This window comes from Ambystoma mexicanum, chromosome 1p (assembly GCF_040938575.1).
Source record: "Ambystoma mexicanum isolate Mex_15411 chromosome 1p, UKY_AmexF1_1, whole genome shotgun sequence".
Taxonomy (NCBI): Eukaryota; Metazoa; Chordata; class Amphibia; order Caudata; family Ambystomatidae; genus Ambystoma; species Ambystoma mexicanum.
Window position 1 is genome coordinate 1,436,859,041 of NC_090921.1, and position 21,340 is coordinate 1,436,880,380.

The following is a 21,340-nucleotide window of genomic DNA, read 5'->3' on the forward strand; positions in this document are numbered from 1 at the left end:
ACCAAGCACCTGCTCACTACTGGTCATTCCACTTGCAACCTCTTCGAAAAGAGTCAGCTCCTCCTCCACTGGTGGCCCCCTCCAATGGTATGGGCAGAGGACAAGTTGCCACTGCGCTTCTCCTTTGTCCTTCAAATGAGGTCATCCATCCATTTGTGGACCTGTTTAGAAGTGTGCCTCTCCACACCACAAGTGTTAATGAGGTCTGTGACCTCCTGCCACATACTCATTCACTGTGCGGGAGTACAGGTGCTGCCAGACAAGATGTAGAGGTCCCCATGGTGTTCCTGCGCATAGTCCGGAGGATTTCCAGCTCCTCAATGGCACCTTCACCTGTGCCAGATCATGGGGTGGTGCCTCTTCATGCCCGGCAGGGTGTCCCATTGTGGCCCTTGGTGCTGCTGGGCCACCTGTAGCCCTACAACCACATCCTTGTCCTGGTTCAACTATGAGCTGAGGCTCACCACGTCCTCCTCCTGGGGCTTCTGCACGTGTGTCCTCACCACATCCCTGTCCGTTTCCTTTCATAGCCTTCCTACTGATGGTTCAGGTGAACAAAAAAGCACACCCCAAAAAAATGACACCACAAATAAATACAGGCTACATGATGGACAACATAGATGAGTGTTCCTGCAAGGCTCCAAGCTACCCAAACCAAAAAAATGGGTATGCAATGTGTGGAGGGCCTATCAGCAAAATAAATATGTAAATATGTATGCAATGCTGTCTAGGCACCCCAAACTCAAAACATTTGATATACGATGTGTAGAGGGCCTCTCAGCAAAATAAATGCATATGCAGTACTGTAACGGGTCCCCTCAAGGCAGATCACGAAAGCAATTCAGGTACGCAATGTGATATTTACTCCGTGAGATGTGTGTCTACAATCGTAAATCCGCCATCTATGTGAATTCTTCCACACAACTGGAAATGTGCATTGCCCCTCTTAAATGTCCCCATCACTGCATGTGCTGCATAGTCATGCTATGCAGGGGTGCTGCATGCAGCACATGGCAAGTAATGTATGCACTATGACCCCCTACTCTGTTATCCATGCTGCCTCATGTTCAGATGCAGCATGGACCTTGCTCCTGCCTCTGTGCCATTTATTTTCTCTGCCTTCTCCTGCCCATTATTGCCTCAAAACTCAACATCGGCTGCTGCCTGGAAAAGTGTATGTTCCTGTAGCCCACCAGCACTGCCTTGGAATGTTTGCTGCCCCCTATCGCCTGTGCTCCTGTGGCTAGCTTGTAAGGCCCTGTGACCACCTCATCGGCTGTCTTTGGACTTACCCGTCTCTATTCCACCACCACAGCTCCACAGCCCATTGTAAGGACCCAGTTAGCCCATGCCAGCCTTAGAGGTTGCCATGTCTTCTCCTTCCTCCTGACCATCGAGCAGCACCCCCATGGCACAGAGGCAGAGTGCTGACAACTTCACCTCAACCAAAGTTGGCATCCTGGTGGATCGGGTCCTGCCAAATTTTGCTCCCCTCTTCAACCCAGCGATGCAGCTTGCAGCTGAAGGACATCTTCAGATCTGGGTACACATTATAGCTGCCATTAACACGGAGAGAGGGTGGCAGTCCGTTCAGTGGAAACCGCAAGGAAGCAATGGGAGGACCTCAAGATAGGAGACATACTAAGGTGTTGGCAGCCCTTGAAGCACCTGCCACCATGGAGGTGCCCCGTGCGGGCTGCCATCGGATGTCATCCGTCCAGCTGCGGTTCCTGTAAAGTTTCTAACCAGCACTCTACACCCAGATCTGTGACTGGCAAACACACCTGGAAGCTGCTGGTGAGTACCCATGGGGTGCACTTCTCTACACTGTATGTGTGTTGCGTATGGGTATGCATGATTGAAGGTACTCCCTTCTGTACACATCATGTGTGATGCAGTGATCCACAGTGGCATGCAGCCTCCTGCCGATGCTGGGCATATGTGATAGCAAACATTTGTTGAGTGGACATGGTGTGTGCACTGTCCGTTCTTGGTGAGTTGGTGCACTCATGTGCATGCAGTTTGATTTAATGACACATACTCTGACAGTATAGATGCCAGATTATGATGTTGGGGGCATGTGAGGGACATGCATGCAAAACACCTCTATGGGTTGCACATTTGAAAGTGAAGCCATCCACACTCAGCAGCTGGGTTTGACCCATGTGTATGGATGTTTGCAAATGTCACGTTGGGGCATAGACCTCTCAGTTCTACTTTAAAATATCTAATTTAAAATAACAAGGCTGAAAATGTTGAGTTTTTTTCAAAATCAAATTATTAGAATGCCTTTTCATTTTGTTGCACTTTTTTATTTTAAATGAGGGGAGAGACCCCGCAGTCTCCCTCACATTCCCCCAACCTTAATGTATTTCTTTAGCCAACTCCCTATCTATTGTTGTGTAAAAAAAAGTGCAAAAGAAGTCAAAACATTTGATTAAAATAACTCTTGCATTTTCAGGCTCCCTATTTTGGGATTCATTGTTTTGGGGGAATAACGACTGCTCTGGGATGTGGATGTAATCTGTCATCCCACTGCATGTGAAGTCAGAGTGGACGTGTGATCATGCCATTCGCTTGGGCTTGGGACAACAGCATGAGCGCAGGCACCTCAGCAATGTTTAACTGCATCTGCTGCATGCTTATAGGTCAAGCTGTCAGGGGTGCATATTGCTATATATAATTGGGTTGACAGATGCAGAAGCAGATCTCGGTAGTCCTCTCCACCCGTTCGCAATGCCATGCTGTGTGTAGTCAAATCATGACTGGCTTTGCGGGATCCTGCATACAACTGGGTGGCATGACACCAATGTGTTCCCAGCCGTACCCCAGACCAGCTGCAGGAGGGTGGCCTTTGCCAGGAGGCCTGGGCCATGGTCTGCCTGTGCCCATTGTGATCCTTATAAATGCTGGTTGTGTTATTGTGGACCTTGGATACGCATGGTGGGCCCAGGGGGTTGGCCCGCTCCTGAGGTGCGGATGCACTACAATCTGGTATGTACTCCTGTTGTGTATATGAGGAGGCATGACACTTATGGCCAGTCGTTCTCCTATACCACCCTGGGTATATGATATGATAGGTTATTTATAACACACTTAATACCCAGAGGTTTCTAATTGCGGACCCGGGGATCAAACCGTGGTGCTCCGTGTCATCTTGCTTCCATGGCAAGCACATTGCCCCTGAGCTATCCTCCCGACACTCTTTACAAGTCAGCATAGTCGGCTTCCTCTGGCCTACTGTTGACAGTGAGTAAGGGTGCTGTCTGCCCTCCACTTGGTTCTCACTGACACACCCAGGCTCGGCATTTCCCCAAGACGGACAAGGGCAATTCTACGCACAATGTCCCAACAGATCTTTGCCTGCTAGGAGTGATCTTTGGAGTAGGCAAGTACTTTTTCAGCCCAAGAGGGTGCCAGGCCATCAAATGACCCTCAATGACTTGCACCACAACATCAGGGCAGCCTGTTTGGATCCCTTCAATCCACAGGTTAATTTGGACACTTGGTTCAACTTGGGTTGGACTGCTTGTCCAGATATTGCCGTTGTGTCACTTTTCTTCATACCACCTGCATTGTGACAGTGTTCACTATAGAGCGTGCCCCCTCATAGAGTGTCACCTTTCATGGATGCCTGTCCCCTCCAAACAGTGCTGAGGCAGAATAGGCCAGCAGTTCCCCAGTGGTAATGTGAGAGTTCAGGGATGGTGGCCTGGACAAAGGGTCTGGCCTACACACAGTGGGGTTGGACCCAAGTGGTACAAGCCCTTGCTCTTCTCATCTGAGCTTGTTTGTCAACTGCAGTCCAGGGTGAGGACAGTTCCACAGGTTGGCAGGCCACCCTTCACCACACGCATTTGTAGCAGCCACCCCCTTATTGCAAGATTGGTGACTGGGCCCAGGATCTTCTTTACACCCATCCAGGTGGACTGTTGGTGCATGCATGACCAACAGGGCCACCCACCCTGCAGAATCGGCCCATCCACTGACACTGACGTCACACAGACAGGCCCAATTGTGTGAGGCTCATCCGAGGAGAGACACCTGGGCATCTGTCACCCGGCTATGTATTCAGATCAGAGGTGGCGGAATGCAACATTAGGGCATGTTACTTGTGTCGATCCTCATTACATGTCCAGGTATCACTCAATCACATCAAGCGATGTGGAAAGTCCACAGTACACAGTGCCATTTTTTCATATGACAGCAGACACGGGGCATGTGACGTGAAGTGGCATCTTCCCAGCACAGCTCAGAGGTCACAAGTTATTTTCCACACTGCATATGTATGTATGAAGGTGAAGTTATTATGCAAGACATGCAATGGTGTTAGTGAGACATGTGCCCAGGTACACTTCTAGGGTTCAAAATTGCCAGGTGATATGAGCTATTTAGCTCCTGGTAACAGCCAATGGGAGCCTGCTTAGTTTGCAACCAACAGCTATAAGGAGCTTCTATTGGCTTCCCACGCAAGTGGTGACAAGCAAACATAGCTATGTTATATTAAGCCTGTAGTTTTAGAAATGTGTATGATAGAGATTAAAGGACAGAATGAAGGACAATTTAAAGTTCATTGATCAGTATATACTGACCAAAAAGTTAGATTAGATTTGCTCTGCACAATGTTCTTGTTCCTGCCTAACGTGGGAGGCCTGATATCCAGGAACTTCTTTTTACTCCTGTTCAACTACTCCTGATTTTGACCCCTGGCCTGGCTGCAGGTTACAGTTCGGTTACTTTGGCATTGGTATGTGACATGTCCAGGTTCTTCCAATGTGTTTCTAGCCACACGTAAATGTGCTGTGTTGACATGTGCTTTTGTCATGATGGTGACTCATCGATGTCCCTACATTCATACGTCAGTAAACATGCCAATTACATGGGCATATGGGTGGCAGTTGCTGGTTGACCTGTGCTCACTTAATGGTACTGTTTATGTTGTGTATGCCACACATGCATTGTCACTGTCGACTGATGTCAATGATCTTTGTCCACTTTCCCACAGTTGCTGCAGCTGGCGAAGAGGGTGGAAGCAGAGCTATTGAGCTGAGACGCAGAGACAGAGCCTGCAGACCAAGGCAAAGTCCCCAGCCACTCACTGTTAAAAATTCCCCTTCCAAGAGTAATGCGGCTGGGGCAGCACCTTTATCATTGGGCGAGGCTGCTGAGGGTAAGTCCCAGGAGGTGATTGTGGCAGGGGACACCTCAGCAGCAGTGGGACAGGGTGATGCCACACAGGAGCCATCAGTGAGGAGGCCACAGTGGAGTGGGTAGTGGGGATGCAGTTGGAGGTGGAGGAGGGGCCCATTGCAGCCTAGCCCATAGGGTCAAGGAGTGGCATTGAGGAGTATGTTCAGGCTGCACCCCTGTCCCAGAGACATGAGGGTGTGCAGTCCACCTTGAAGGGTTCTGCATAAACCCCTGTCCCTAAGCTATCTGCTGCAGCAGTGACCACCTTCCTGGATTCCTCCACCCAGACCGATGCCCCTCATGGGTCCGATGGGTCCACCCGAGTAGTGGTGCAGCCCCTGCTGACAGATACCATCAGGTGAGCGGCAGCTCTGGTTGATGCTGTAACAACTTCTTGAGAGGAGCTTTTACAGCATCATGGGCAGGTGTGTGTCTTCCTGTCCCAGTTGGTGCATGCACTGTTCTCGGTGGTCTCTCTGGGCTGGTCACTGCAATGGCCCCCTTCCTCCACTTCCACCTCTGATCCCCTGTCATACTTCATGCAGGCATCCCTGGCACCAAACACCACGGCCACTGTGCACCAGTCCCACCACCAGTGCCCTGTCTGGTTGTGTGTTGTCCCTGTCCGAGATGGGAGTCCCTGAGACAGCACATGTGGTGGTCACTGAGCCTGCCCAGGGTTCCACACAGGAACTGGCAGTGAAGGGACTGTAGGCACTCCAGGACAGTGCCAGTGTGGTACTCCCCTGACGACAGTCATCACGTCGGAGGAAATACCTCTGGAGCTTACACTATGCCCAGCAGCAGCAGATGGTGACCATGAGGAGGCATCCATTACAGGGCTAAACCACTCAGAGGAAGCAATCTGGAGGGAAGCTGGCCAATGTGAGGCAGGGGGAACCAAGGGAAGAGCTACATGACATGGCGTCTGTGTTTTGGACGGTATGAGAGACAGCTGGTGTCAGAGAGGATGTGGGCTAGGGAGGAAGCAGTTATGTTGGCCAGGGCTGAGGTGGAACATAGGCATGAGAGGAGGCGGGCTACCATCCTCGAGGATACTTCTTGCAGGGCAGTGGATGAGGTTGAGAGCCAGTTGTTGGATGTGTAGCCTGCTGCCTTTGTAAATTGTTCTGTAGGATTAGGTTTGCATCCATCATCTTCAGTAAAGTGGATTGGGGCCATACTGTGTGAGTCATGTTGTTCCTGTGATCTTTGGTGGGGGACCTTTGTGCATGCTACATGTGTGTGGTTGTTGTGGCATCCACGCTTGATGACCATGGTTGAGGACTTGTTAGTGTGGGGAAGTGATGAACTTTTGGATTCACATTGTTTGAAGCTTAGTCATGCTCATGTGTTGGTTGCCTACATGCATGCTTTCCAATACAGGAGTGTTGTTGAATTGTGTTCATGGTGTGGATGTGCATGTGGGAGTTGTATGCTGAGGTTGAGTCTGTACTCCATTGCTGGATGTGTTGTTGTGTGTTTGTTGGTGTTGTGTGTTGTTGTTCATCAACCTGGTGCCCTTCTTTGGATTTACTTGGACATGTTCACATGTGTTGTATAAGTAGTAGTAGGTCCATCAGATGGTTGTAGTTGACTATGGCTTTTTCTATAATGCCATACCTTGTGCCGGGACACTGCATTCTTGTTGTCAGTGTGTTGGGGTTGGAGTGACATTTTTGGGGTATGTGTAATAGTGTGCATACGTAGATGGTAGTGGTGATGTGTGAGATATGTGATGATGCTGTTTGGTGTCTATAATTGGGGATGTTTACTCACTCATTCATGTCTATTTCAAAATGTTCAACATGTTTTAGTTCCTTGTTGTATGTGATGACAGCTCATTCACCTCTGCTCATTTGCTACTGGGGGTTGATGTTATTGTATGTTGAGTTCATTCTTGCTCAACTGATGTTTAGATATTCCTTTGACACTTGCTTCTCAATGTGTAAGGACCCATGCTGCATTCCCTGGAATGGGTGTTTGGCATTGTGGGTTTTGTGGTGAGATGTGGCCTCACTGTGGATGGATGGGCTGAACTCATCACTTGTGCAGTAGATGGTAGATTGTTGTGTCACTCCTGCATTATGGACACCCACCTGAACACATCTGCAATCACCCAGCACCTGCTCTCATATCATGCATCACCTCTACCATTGGAATGCAACTGAGTCACATGATTGAGGGTTACGTCTAGCAGCACACATGTTCTATCTACCTGAGTCACACACTCTCTGAGAGGCTTCACATCACCCGCACACAGGCATGTTCTAGTTTGGTCACTGGCAGGGACTTTACCACCCATTCCTATATACCTACTTTAGCACAGGCTAAAATGCACCAAGCCCTTTTTTGTAATTCAGCCCAATCTGTGACTCCTGCCCTCCAAGGGCATTCACTTACAGTTCTTTAAGGCCATTGACACAAAGGCACTATACATATGCCACATTGCATTGCATTAGCATGTCACATGTACATGGAGTGGTCACAGTATAAGTGTAGCTAGTGAAACAATGTGTTGCTCTGTTGATGTTCAGCTGAGCGTGGTCGACCAAGGAGTAATGGAAGATGCTCCAGTCCTGGAATCAACAGCAGTGCTCCCAGTTGAAAATGTTGGAGGAGGACATGTGACAGGTACACTTCATGGTGGAGGCAGGCCACAGGAGATTTGGTAAGTTGAAGCTCTGACCTGTAGGGCTGGGATTAACAATGGGCTTCCTGGGGAAGTGGGAGTAGGTGAGTGGGTTGGTGGGAGGTGGGATGACTTGAGGGGAAAGCCTGGGATAGTGGGTGCAGATGAGTGGGGGTGGTGGGAGGAGGGCTGACTGGCAGGGGGCAGCCCAGGGTAGTGGGTCGAGGTGGGTAGGGGTGGTGGGATGACTTGAGGGGGCAGCCCGGGGTAGTAGGCCGAGGTGAGGGGTGTGGTGGGAGGAGGGCAGGCTAGCAGGGGACACCCTGGTGTAGTGGGCTGAGGTGAGTGTGGGTGGTGATAGGTTTGGGAACTTGAGGGGGCAGCCTGGGGTAGTGGGTAAAGGTGAGTGGGGGTGGTGGGAGGTCTGGGGACTTGAGGAGGCAGATTTGGGTAGTGGGCAGAGGTGTGTAAGGGTGGTGGGAGGTGGGAGGACTTTAGGGGGCTGTCTGTGGTAGTGGGCCAAGGTGAGACAGGGTGGCGGGAGGAGGGCAAACTAGCAGGGGGTGTAGTGGGATAGTGGGCATAGGTGAGTGGGGGAGGTGGGAGGTCTGAGGACTTCAGGGGCCAGCATGGGGTAGTGGGCTCAGGTGATTGAGGGTGGTGGGAGGAGTGAGGACCTGAGGGGGCAGCCTGGGGTAGTGGGTGTAGGTGAGTGGGGGTGGGAGGAGGGCTGACTGGCACGGTGCAGCCCAGGGTAGTGGGTGTAGGTGAGTGGGAGTAGTGGAGGAGGGCAGACTAGCCGAGGGGCAAACTGGGGTAATAGATATAGGTAAGTGGGGGGGCAGGAGTTGTGAGGACCTGAGGGGGAAGCCTGGGGTAGTGGACTGAGGTGAGTGGGGGAGGTGAGAGGACTTGAGGGGCCAGCCTGAGGTAATGGGCTGAGATAAGTGTGGGTGAGGGAGAGGGCAGACTAGCAAGGTGCAGCTTGGGATGGTGGGCATAGGTGGGTGGGGGTGGTGGGAGTTTTGAGGACATGAGGGGCAGCCTGGGGTAGTGGGCCGTGGTGAGTGGGGGTAGTGGGAGGTGTGAGGACTTGAGGGAAGACTGGGGCAATGGGCATAGGTGAGTGGGGTTGCTGGGAGGACAGCAGACTAGCACAGGGCTGCCAGTGGTAGTAGGCTGAGGTGCATGGGGGTGGTGAGAGGAGGTCAGAAAAGCAGGAGGCAGCCTGGGGTGATGGGTGTAGGTGAGTGGAGGTGGTGAGAGGAGGGCAGACTATCAGGGTGCAGCTTGGGGTGGTGGGCTTGGTGATTGGGGGTGGTGGGAGGTGTGAGGAGTTGAGGGGACTGCCTGGAGTGGTGGGTGTAGGTGAGTGGGGGTGGAGGGAGGTGTGAAGACTTAAGGGGCAGACTGGAGTAGTGGGTATAGGACATTGGCGCTGCTGGAACGCAGACTAGCACAGGGCAACCTGGGGTAGTGGGCTGAGGTGAGTGGGGTGGAGGGAGGATGGCAGAGTAGCAGGGGGCAGTCTGGTGTAGTGGGCTGAGGTGAGTGGGGGTGTTGAGAGGTGTGAGAACTTGAGGAGGCAGCCTTGGGTAGTGGGCATAGGGGTGTGAGGGTGGTGGCAGGTGTGAGGACTTGAGGGGGCTGTCTGTGGTAGTGGGCCGATTTGAGTAAGGGTGTGAGGAGGGCAAACTAGCAGGGGGCAGACTGGGATAGTGCGAATCGGAGAGTGCTGGAGGTGGCAGGTGTGAGGACTTGAGGGGGCAGCCTGGGGTAGCGGGCTGAGGTGAGTGAGGGTGGTGTGAGGTGTGAGGACTTGAGGGGACCGTCTGTGATAGTGGGCCGAGGTGAGTCAGGGTGGTTGGAGGAGGGCAAACCAGTTGGCGGTGGATTTGGGTAGTGGATACGGGTGAGTGGGGGAGGTGAGTGGGGGAGGTGAGAGGTGTGAGGACTTGGACGGACAGTCCGGGGTAGTGGGATGAGGTGAGTGAGGGTGGTGGAAGGTGTGAGGACTTGAGGGGGCAGCCTGGGGTAGTGGGCATAGGGGAGTGGAGTTGCTGGGAGGAAGGCAGGCAAGCACAGGGCAGCCTGGGGGAGTAGGCTGCGGTGAGTGGGGGTGGTGAAAGGAGGGCAGACTAGCAAGGAACAACTTGGGATAGTGGGCCATGGTGAGTGGAGGTTGTAGGAGGATGGCATACTAGCATGGGGCAGCCCAGCGAAGTGTGTGTAGGTGAGTGGGAGTAGTGGGAGGAGGGCAGACTAGCCAGGGGGCAAACTGGGGTAATAGCATAGGTGAGTGGGGGTGGTGGGAGGTGTGAGGACTTGAGGGGGCAGCCTGGGGTAGTAGGCCGAGGTGAGTGAGGGAGGTGTGAGGTCTTGACGGTGCAGCCTGGGGTAGTGGCCGTAAGTGAGGGGGTTTGCTGAGAGGACAGCAGACTAGCAGGGTGCAGCCTGGGGTTGTGGGAGTAGGTGAGTGGGGGTATCGGGAGGTGTGAGGACTTGAGGGGGCAGCCTGGGGTAGTGGCCTGAGGTGAGTGGGGTAGTGGGAGGTGTGAAGATTTAAGTGGTAGCCTAGGGGAGTGGGCGTAGATCATTGGCGTTGCTGGGAGGAAGGCAGACTAGCACGGGGCAATCTGGGGTAGTGGGCGGAGGTGAGTGGGGTAGTGGGAGGCATGCAGGCTAGCAGGGTGCAGCCTGGGGTGGTGGGCATAAGTGAGTGGAGGTGGTGGGAGGAGGGCAGACCAGCAGGGGGCAGTCTTGTGTAGTGAGCCGAGGCAAGTGGGGGTGTTGGGAGGTGGAAGGACTTGACAAGGCAGCCTTGGGTAGTGGGCATAGGTGTGTGAGGGTGGTGGGAGGCGTGAGGATGTGAGGGAGCTGTCTGTGATAGTGGGTTGAGTTGAGTCAGGGTGGTGGGAGGAGGGAAAACTAGCAGGGGCAGACTGGGGTAGTGGGAATAGGTGAGTGGGGGAGATGGGAGGTGTGAGGACTTGAGGGGGATGTCTGTGGTAGAAGGCTGAGGTGAGTCAGGGTGGTTGGGGGAGGGCAAAATAACAGGTGCGGATTGGGGTAGTGGGCACAGGTGAGTGGGGAGGAGGGAGGTGTGAGGACTTGAGGGGGCAGCCTGGGTTAGTTGGCTGATGTAAGTGAGGGTGGTGGAAGGTCTGAGGACTTGAGGGGGCAGCCTGCGGCAGTGGGCATAGGTGAGTGGGGTTGCTGGGAGGAAAGCAGACCAGCAAAGGGCAGCCTGGGGTAGTAGGCTGACATGAGTGGGGGTGGTCAGAGGAGGGCAGAATAGCAAGGGGCAGCCTGGGACAGTGGGCCATGGCGAGTTGAAGTGGTGGGAGGAGGGCAGACTAGCAGGGGCCAGCCCAGGTTAGTGGGTGTAGATGAGTGGGCGTAGTGGGATGAGGGCAAACTAGCCGGAGTCCAAACTGGGGTAATAGACATAATATGATAATATTATATGATAGACTATTTATATAGCTCCTATACACAATGTTTCAAAGTGCTTCAAGGTAAGGGAGGGAACAAGGGAAAATACAATGACATTCTTACAGGCCATGAACAGTAAGGATGTGAAATGAACTATATCATACTCGCCTGATGACATTTCAGATAGTGCAAGAGCTATGACGTAGATAAGTAAGGGAGGGGGACAGTGGGAAGGAAAAGGAAACAGACAGGCAACCACCATACTAGGCCTGTTGACATTTCAGGTGGAGCCGGAGAGAAAGAAAAGGTGAGGGAGAGGGGTGCAGAAAGGGTGGGGAGGAACAAAACAAGCGACTATCATACTAGGCTTAACGACATTTCAGATAGTGCTGGGACAGGGGGTAAGTAAGGGGAGGGGGGAAGAGACAGACGAGGTTGCTATCATACTAGGTCCAAGGACAATTCTGATAGATTAGGTGCATAGAAGAAAGTAAGGGGAGGAGAGGAGGAGATAGGAAAGGGAGTAAGGGAGAGGAGGAGAGAACATAGAGTAAGCAGTCAAAAAGAGTGGAGACGCAAGAGGGGAGAGCAAATGCTATTGCAGAAGTCAGTAGTAACACATGTTGCAAGCCAGGATACAAGATGAAGATGGAAACAGCATGATTCAGTGCCACAATGAGTACAAGATCCAAAGGAAGTCCAGCATGAGAGTTGGGAAAGGGTCATGCACCATGAATCAATGAAGTCCATAAAGGTCACATCCAGCATTGGCCACAAGACGGTTTTGGTGATACCAGAATGTATCAGGACAGAATCCTGCACAAGTAGGCTGGCTGGAGGGGTCGGTGGGGGGAGGGGGAGCAGGGTAGAAGAATCAAGCAAAACAGGCAACACCTATGTGTGAGAAGGGAGGGGGCACTGTAAGGATATATATGCAGATTTTATTGCCAGTATGCAGTATGCAGCATGGAAATGCAGCCAGGCCCAGTTTTTCAAACTGCAGGCATTATTTTTATAAGCAATTAGTCTCTGGGCAGTATGCAATATCTAAATGCAGCCATTTCACAATAGGTGCACAATAGGTGCACAGCAGTTTTCAGTAACAGCCAGCAGGCATTGTTTTCAAAGCATTTAGTAAAAAAAAAAAAAAAAAACGTTTTAGCACAGTGTGCTGTTATTTTAAAATGAAGATATTTATATATAAATTGGATGTTTTCATGTGTGCGAACTGCATTAAAAATACATAATTAATTAACCTTATTCTAACTGCCTTACTAATATATACTAACTTCAACCCCTCTAACATATAATGCAGCCTAAACACAGTGGGCCTCATTAGGACCCAGGCGGTAAGGGGTTTACGGCGGCGTAAACAGCGCCAACCCTTACCGCCTGATTCCGAGGTCCCTTAGCGCCATGGAGTTTTTAACACCTGCTTATAGCAGGTGTTAAAATCCATGGCGCTAAGGGACCTTGTTGTTAGTTACGCCACCGTAATTTACGGTGCGTAATTAACGCCTTCCCCACTCCCATTATGCCCTATGGGGCAAAAATGGGAATGGGGAAGGGTAAATGGGTTAATGGGGACTTACCGCCCCACTCACCTTGGAATGGGGCGGTAAGTCCGCCAACCACCATGGCGTAAACATAGTTTACGCCATGGTGGTAAAGGTACAACCCAGGCGGTAACTTACCGCCTGGGTCGTAATGAGGCCCAGTGAGATTCATTCCATGTTAGTTCTTCTATGCAGAAATATGCACCAGCAGGAAAGGAAAATAAAACAGTTATTTTGCGGGGCTGAAGTCTTCATTGTTCTAAAGAGGCGAAGAAATAATGCAGCACATTCTTTTATTCTGATTGGTAGGGATTGGAGGTGGATGATCCACGTCAATAGAGGGCTGACCTAGGGGTGATAGGTAGGAGGAGTTTTCTTAAGGAATAACCAGGGGGAATCATTCAGATCGTGCTGGGACAGAGAGACAGACGGTGCTACATAATAAAGGCTGCTGGGCTCCATGTGGGTTTGGGCGCTAGTTATGAACTTAAGCAGCTGGCAGCTCCCCACACATGCAAAGGAGTTCTTAGCACTGGGTCTGCAAAGCGGCAAGGTCGTACAGAGAAAATCCTGATAACAAGAGTTATGGACCTCACTGGCCTGGGTGAGTTAGTGCCAAGTGAGGAAAAAGAATGAATGGGATGACATAATTTATTGGCAGTGCAGGGAGTTAATAAAAAAAAAGAATACTGCATGTTCCTATTTCTCTATGTTTAAAGTGACAAACACTACATTTATTTTTTTGCAATGTGCTTGTTTGTTTTCTGTTCTCTTTTATATTTTTTTAGGTGATGCTGTGATATCATGTGGTAAGATGTATTTCTGTTTATAATTGTTATAATAATACAGAGTGTACAAAATAACAAAGGCTGGGATTTTGGTGTCATTCATGCGCCTGTGAATCATTTTTATACAGGGGAATCACAAGGGTTTGATATTTATACCAGAGTGGTAAAGCATTTGCTAATTTATCACTGTAGCTAACATAGGAAGCAAGGACAAGTGAATAAAATACCTCCAAGGTAGGAATGTGTGTGTAAGTGTTGTGAGCGATTCCTTCTTTGCATGCTGAAAATAAGGCAGTGTCAGATGAGACACATAGATTTCTTGATGTACATAAGCCAGTAATACGAGCCACAAATAAGTGGCATTCTGAATAAACTCATTGGGTTCTCTGCAGTGTGATAGGTTTGGGGGTCCTCTACAGGCGACCAAAAGACATTCTAATAGAGAGGAAACGTTTCTTTTATGATGGGGTTGTAGTATAAAAAACCATGCTCACCACTATACCACAAACATAAGGTAATTCTGAAAATACCACAAAGTAAGATACCACTAAAATTACCACCAACACAAGCTAATATTATATGATCACCAAAATAGAGTAATACCTAACTATCTCTAAATGTAAGGCCAGTTTACTGCCAGTTTACCACCAAAATATCACAGTAAGAAAATACCGCCAAATCCCGAATTTACCCCAATAAGACAAAACCTCCTACAGCTCAAGGGAACTTCACAGGGGGAGTAAAGGGGGTAGGGATAGCCTGTGGCAAAAGAGGGAGTAAACAAATGTTGGTGCATTCTTACCTGCTGTCTGATCAAGGGGTCAGGCCCTGGGTCCTCCTGGTCCAAAAAAGGTCCAAACTGGAATTGCCTTTTTCTTCTTCAGCCCTTTGCTTTGGACGCCTGGGCAAGAGACGCCCTTGATCTAAGAGTTAAGAGCAAGAAGTAAGAGGCAGGGCTAAGCAGGTGGATGGTGCTTAGGTCAGGTGACCTAGATCCACTTGCACCTGCTCCCCATTTGCAAAGGAAAAGAGGCTAGAGGGCTTCTTAAGTAGGTAAAAAGAGCAGCAAACAGGAAGGCACCAGATGGGCGGGACTTGCTAAGTGGGAGAGAGAGCGGCAACGAGGAAGGCGCCAGGTAGGCGGGGCTAAGGCCAGGTGACCTAGATCCACTTGCACCTGCTCCCCATCTGCAAAGGAAAACAGGCTGCAGGGGTCCTTAAGTAGGGAAAAAGAGCGGCAACAAGGAAGGCACCAGGTGGGCAGGACTTGCTAATTGGGGAAAAGAGCGGCAACCACGATGGTGCTAGGTGGGTGGGGCTTAGGCCAGGTAACCTAGATCCACTTGCACCTGCTCCCCATCTGCAAAGAAAAAGATGCCTGAGGGCTCCTTAAGTAGGGAAAAAGAGTGGCAACCAGGTAGGGGCCAGGTGGGTGAGGCTTGCTAAGAGGGGAAAAGAGTGTAAACCAGGAAGTCACCATGTGGGCGCGGCTTAAGCCAGGTGACCTAGATCCACTTGCATCTGCTCGGTCTGGAGGGATCCTTAAGCAGGGAAAAAGAGTGGCAACCAGGAAGGCACCAAGTGGGTGGGGCTTGCTAAGTGGGGAAAAGAGAAGCAACCCAGAAGGTGCCAGGTGGGGGGCTTATGCCAGGTGACCTAGATCCACTTGCACCTGCTCCCCAACTGCAAAGGAAAATTGGCTGGAGGGCTCCTTAAGTAGGGAAAAACAGCGGCAATCAGGAAGGCACCAGGTGGGCGGGGCTTGCTAAGTGGGGAAAAGAGCAGCAACCCGGAAGGCATCAGGTGGGTGGGGCTTAGGTCAGGTGACCTAGATCCACGCACCTGCTCCCCATCTGCAAAGGAAAAGAGGCTGGAGGGCTCCTTAAGAAGGGAAAAAGAGCAGCAACCAGGAAGGCACCAGGTGGGCGGGTCTTGCTAAGTGGGGAAAAGGGGGGCAAAAAGGAGGGTGTCAGGTGGGCGGGGCTTGCTAAGTGGGGAAAAGAGCAGAGACCCGTAAGGTGCCAGGTGGGTGGGGCTTAGGCCAGGTGACCTAGATCTACTTGCACCTGATCCCCATCTGCAAAGGAAAAGAGGCTAGCGGGCTCCTTAAGTAGGGAAAAAGAGCCGCAACCAGGAAGGCACCAGGTAGGTGGGGCTCGCTAAGTGGGGAAAAGAGTAGCAACCATGAAAGCGCCAGGTGGGCAGGGCTTAGGCCAGGTGACCTAGATCCACTTGCACCTGCTCCCCATCTGCCCCATAGGTGAGTGGGGGTGGCGGGGGGTGTGAGGACTTGAGGGGGGCAGCCTGGGGCGTAGGTGAGTGGGGTTGCTGAGAGGACGGCACACTAGCAGGGTACAACCTGAGGTAGTGGGCTGAGGTGAGTGGGGCTGGTGGGAGGAGGACAGACTAGCAGGGTGCAGCCTGGGGTGGTGGGAGTAGAGGGGTGGAGGTGTTGGGAGGTGTGAGGACTTGAGCGGCCAGCCTGGGGTAGTGGGCCATGGTGAATGGGGTGGTGGGAGGTGTGAAGACTTAAGGGGTAGCCTGGGGTAGTGGGTGTAGGTGAGTAGCATTGCTGGGAGGAAGGCCAACTAGCACGGGGCAATCTGGCATAGTGGGCTGAAGTCAGTGGGGTGGTGGGAGGAGGGCAGACTAGCAAGGTTCCGCCTAGGATGGTGAGCGTGGGTGAGTGGAGGTCAGCTTAAATGGCCACGTAAAGCACTCATTCAATCTGCCTCCCGAAGGCAGGCATACAGACACCTACCCATAGGATTCACAGTGCAGAGGTGAGATTGCATGTTTGATTCAGGGGTTTGTATATGCCGCCCGGGGGCGATCTAACTCAGGGGTGTGCGTACAGAGAGTAGCGAGGTGCAGGTAACAAAGGAATTTTGTATGCATGATGACAGGGTGCTGGTAACAGTAACGGGGGACCATGTGTCTTGTCCCCAATGTGCAGACCTGGTTGTGGGGGACCCCCACACACTGTTTCAAGGGTGCATGTGGTCCTGCCCAAGGAGCACGCAAAGGTGACTGTTTCTGGCTATTTTTACGTGGGGGCGTGTCAGGGGTGTTCCGGCCACGACTTGCGTTTATGGATACTTTGCACGTACAATTCAGTGAATATACGGAGCGCGCAGGTAACCATCTGCACGCATTCTCGTGCAGAGTCGTTCTCGGTTCGGAGTCTTTGCGGGATCTCTGTGCACTTTTTCATGATTCAGGCCCTAAGTGTTCAGCTAGACCGAATGCTAACAGAGACAAAACAATGTTTTTGCATACAGGGCAATATATCAACCAAAAGGGCGAGGTGTGCTGGGTTTGCCTCTCTTAGCAAAGACACATTCCTGCGAGCAGAATGTAAAACACGTGGTCAGTAAATAAATCAGCTCCAATAGATGTAGTTAAAGAAAACTGGCATATTTCGCTCCTTGCTTGAGTGATTGGCACCATTGCTAAAATGGTGTCTGCCGCAAGATCTTTGCGGAAACCAATTAAACACAGCATGCTTTAGCTTCAAAGAACGGTGCACACAACCAGGGACGTGCTTTTAAACAACTTGCTGTTAGCAGTTCTAAATCAGAAATCTTTTTCCCCCTGAACATTAATTGTGAAGGGAATAAATTATGAATCGGTTTATCTGAAGCCGATTTTTCACTGGCAACACCAAGTGCTACATATTAATATTAATAACCCCTAAACTGCTAACACTAGATTGTTTTTATCTGCATTTTCAAACACTGATAGCTTAATTTTATGCAGGCAATTTCCAAAACAATGGCCTATATACGTTTGCAATAGGTCTGTTTTTAACACTCTGTGAACAAAAGCTGCGCTTTATTTACTGCAAAAAGCTAAAACTGTAGAACGTGGAATTGAAAAACGACTTCCAAATTAAGAGGCTTCAGTTGTGTGTACAAATTCGGCCCCAGACACCCCTTTAAGCTCTGACGTAAATAGACAGACATGCTTTGGGGAAAACCTTTTTATGTGCCGTGTCTTTCTGATAATCATCTTCCGTAAACAATACTTTCTATAAGAAGCATATCTCTCCTTGCATGTTCAGTGCAATGCATAGCTCCTCCCGCACTCAACATGCAAACAATGTGAAGGCATGTCGTATGTTCCCTTGACTGTCTGGGCTTGTTATTGGTAATGCCTGCTCCTTTCCCATCTTCAGTATACCTGGAATCCCTTATAGACAGAGCCTTCCCTTCCCAGTGTTGCAGTGTAACAAACCGCAATCCACCTTCACCCACTCCGCACTGGCCACTGCACCGACAAACAGCATTTGCAGCTGGGGTGCATGCATTCCCATTTCTAAATTGATTGTTGTCGCTGTAATTCGGAAAAATGTGGCCGTAACAGAACAGTTATTGCAATACACTGGGCCTCATCACGAGTTTGGCGGTAACCCTTAAATCCGGCGGTAGCGCTATTACCGCCGGATTTAAGGGTCCGCCAAATCAGGGCTTTGCCAGATTTCTCCGCAGCTCTGAGCTGGGTGGAAATCTGCTGAAAATTCACGCTATTACCGTCGGCGGGAAATCCGCCGGCGGTGAGAGCGTGAAAATTCCCCATTGAGCCCAATGGGGAATGGGGAATTCCCGAATGGGCTCAGTGGGGAAGGGGCAATACCCTTCCACCAAACCCGTGATCCCGCGCTATTAGAGCAGGAGGTTTGGCGGTAGGGCTATTAACGCCGGCGCTAGCAGCCCCGGCGTTACCGCCCAACTCGTGATGAGGCCCACTGAAGTGTAAACGATATGCTATGGTACAGTACTTGTAAAGTGCAGACATTCACCCCACAATGAGGTATCAAGGCGCTGAAACAGTGGGTACAGGTGAGACAAACCAAACCAGGTTAGATGTGGCAGGGCCCCACACCCTCTGCCAATTCGTCCCAACAGGAAATCCCCATTCAAGGAGGAAACAGAAAGGTCTTCGGGTTGTGTCTGAAGTCTAAATGATTTTTATTTCACCTGCAGAAACCTGGGGAGTGAGTTCCACAGCTGTGCAGCTTGAACTGAAAAGGACAACATGACCCCAACTCACCAGGTTAAACTTGGGCACCAGCAAATGATAAGCTGAGGCTGACCACAGACATCTCCCAGGAACATAACAGCACAATTAACTGTTATGAAGTTGGATGTCCTGCAGTGCAGAGGTTGATGCACAATACAGAGTGCCTTAAATGTAATATGCAAATCTTCTCTACTGGTAGCCAACGTAATGCTTGCATCGTTGGAGTGATGTGCTCTCTCCATTCAGCCTTCTGGAGTACCCTTGCTGCAACGTTCTGGATTCTTTTCAATCTGCCTAATGCCACATTTGACAAGTGTAGATATAGTGCATTGCAACAATCCAGTCTGCCTGAAATGAAGGCGCTGACTATCTCGGGACAGAGCACTGTCAAGCCCAAGTTCTAAGTTCTTAACCTTTGGGAGTGGTATGGGGCAGTGTCTAGAGTGGGGGACAAAAATCGGTCATGCATCCTGTAGCTTCCTGATCCCATCGAGTTCTATGCTCCAGACCAACCATCAGCGCAGAGCAAATCATCATTGCTATCTTCTGGATATTGAATGTAAAAACATCCAAGTGCTGATCTGTTACAGTTATGTTTATATCCAGAGGTCAGAATCCTCATCTACTTGGAAGATCATCTGAATGCCATCCGCCTAAATGTAAAACCTCACACCTGCAGATTTAATGAGCTGTGCTAGAGGTCTCATATAGAGGATTAGATAACTGCAGTACAGGAATGTAGGACGGAAAAGAGAAATTAACAAGGGGGGTCCTGGGAGTCCCTCTGCCAGACATTAGTCCTGGTTGTGAGAGACTTACCCAGAGTCTTTAGCTCACTCTTTCACAGAGAAGAAATATCCCAAACATATCACTCTTTGTCCTGCCCTGGGCAGTCCAGCACCAAAATGCTAGGCAATTCTCCTCTGAACAAGAGTACCAACAGCATCCCCAGACATGTGTTTCGGTCTGGTTGGACCTCATCAGTAGGGAGGAGCTCTGCCTCTCTAAGAATAGTGAGCAAGGGGTCCACGTCTGGAATCCCCTAGTAACTTAGGGTGAGACCCAAAGTTACTTAAATATGCAAATTAACAAGGGGGTCCTGGGAGTCCCTCTGCCAGACATTAGTCCTGGTTGCGAGAGACTTACCCAGAGTCTTTAGCTCACTATCTTTCACAGAAAAGAAATATCCCAAACATATCAGTTTTTGTCCTGCCCTGGGGCAGTCCAGCACCGAAATGCTAGGCAATTCTCCTCTGAACAAGAGTACCAACAGCATCCCCAGACACGTGTTTCGGTCTGGTTGGACCTCATCAGTAGGGAGGAGCTGTGCCTCTCTAAGAATAGTGAGCAAGGGAGACATGTTTGTATTATGGGGGTTGGAAAAGAATGTTATGTATGCACACCAAAAGCAGAGGAACTAAGCAATTGCTTAATAGGTGCCTGGTCTCCACTTAAACACAGGCTCCCCATTGCTGACAGTATCCAGGTGACTGCTGGGGCAGCTGCCTTCCTAGCCATGAATCTACTTACTGAAGTCCCCTTTCCCTGGAGAATGTCTTTAGAGTCACGCAATTATCCTACTGCGTGTATGTATCTGTTTTTCGGTAGTGAAAACCTAGCAGCAGATCAAGTGAGTGCTAAACAGAAAAAAGAGGTTTACAACATATGTGAATAAAGACCAGAGGATACAGGTGGCACTCTCTTTCACCTCCCTTCCAGTCTGGTAGCAGGCCATGACACACTCCTGAAACTGCTCTCCTTTATGTTGTCAACTCACTTCTCACATCTCGCTACTCTAAACTGTCATCTCTCTGTGTTCTTCTGGACCTCTCTGACACATTTTAAATGGTACATCACGCTATTCTTCTCTCTTCCCGTGCTGAACTTGGCTTTTATGAGTCTTTGCTCAACTGTTTTCATTCTTACCTCTCAGGATGCCCCTTTTCTGTTTCCTGGGCCGGTCAACATTCTTCTATTTTGTCCTCTCACACAGTGTCCCCCAAGACTGAGTTGTTGGCCCTCTTCGTTTTTCTCTCCTCACCTCTCCTCCCCTGTATATCATCTCTTCAGTTGGCTTCTCTCATCATCTCTATACAGATGAATCACACATGTTTCTATCCTTCACTTCTTTAACTGACTCTATTCACTCTTCCTTGACTGCATTTCCTGCTATTCAGTCATGGATGTCCTCTCACTATCTCCACCTTAATCCCTTGAAAACTCAGGTTTTTTTCTTACCTGCTCCTAGCATTTCCCTCCCACTCCCCCCTCAATCAGTCTCATTTCCCCCTCTACCCATACTATCTCTCCGTCAGCCCATCATCTTGCTGTCATTCTTGATTCTTCACTTTCCATCTCCTCTCATATCGCTTCTATTTTCCATTCCTGCTGCTATCAGCTTGTTAATGTCTGAAAAGCTTGTTGGTTCCATACTTTCTCCTCTACCAAACTCCTCACCTCCTCTCTAATTTTCTCTAGATTAATTTACTGCTCCTCTCTCCTCGTGTGTCTCCTGGCATCTCAACTTGCTCCTTTTCATTCAATATATCATTCATCAATCAGGATACACTCTCCCCCGCGACTCTATCCCTGTGCTCTACACTCTCTACACTGGATCTCCTTTGAAACTTGTTTACCATTCAACTTCCTTTGTATTGTTTTTAAGTGTCTCGATGGTCTTGCCGCTCCACGTCTTTCTTCTTTAATCTCTTTCTACG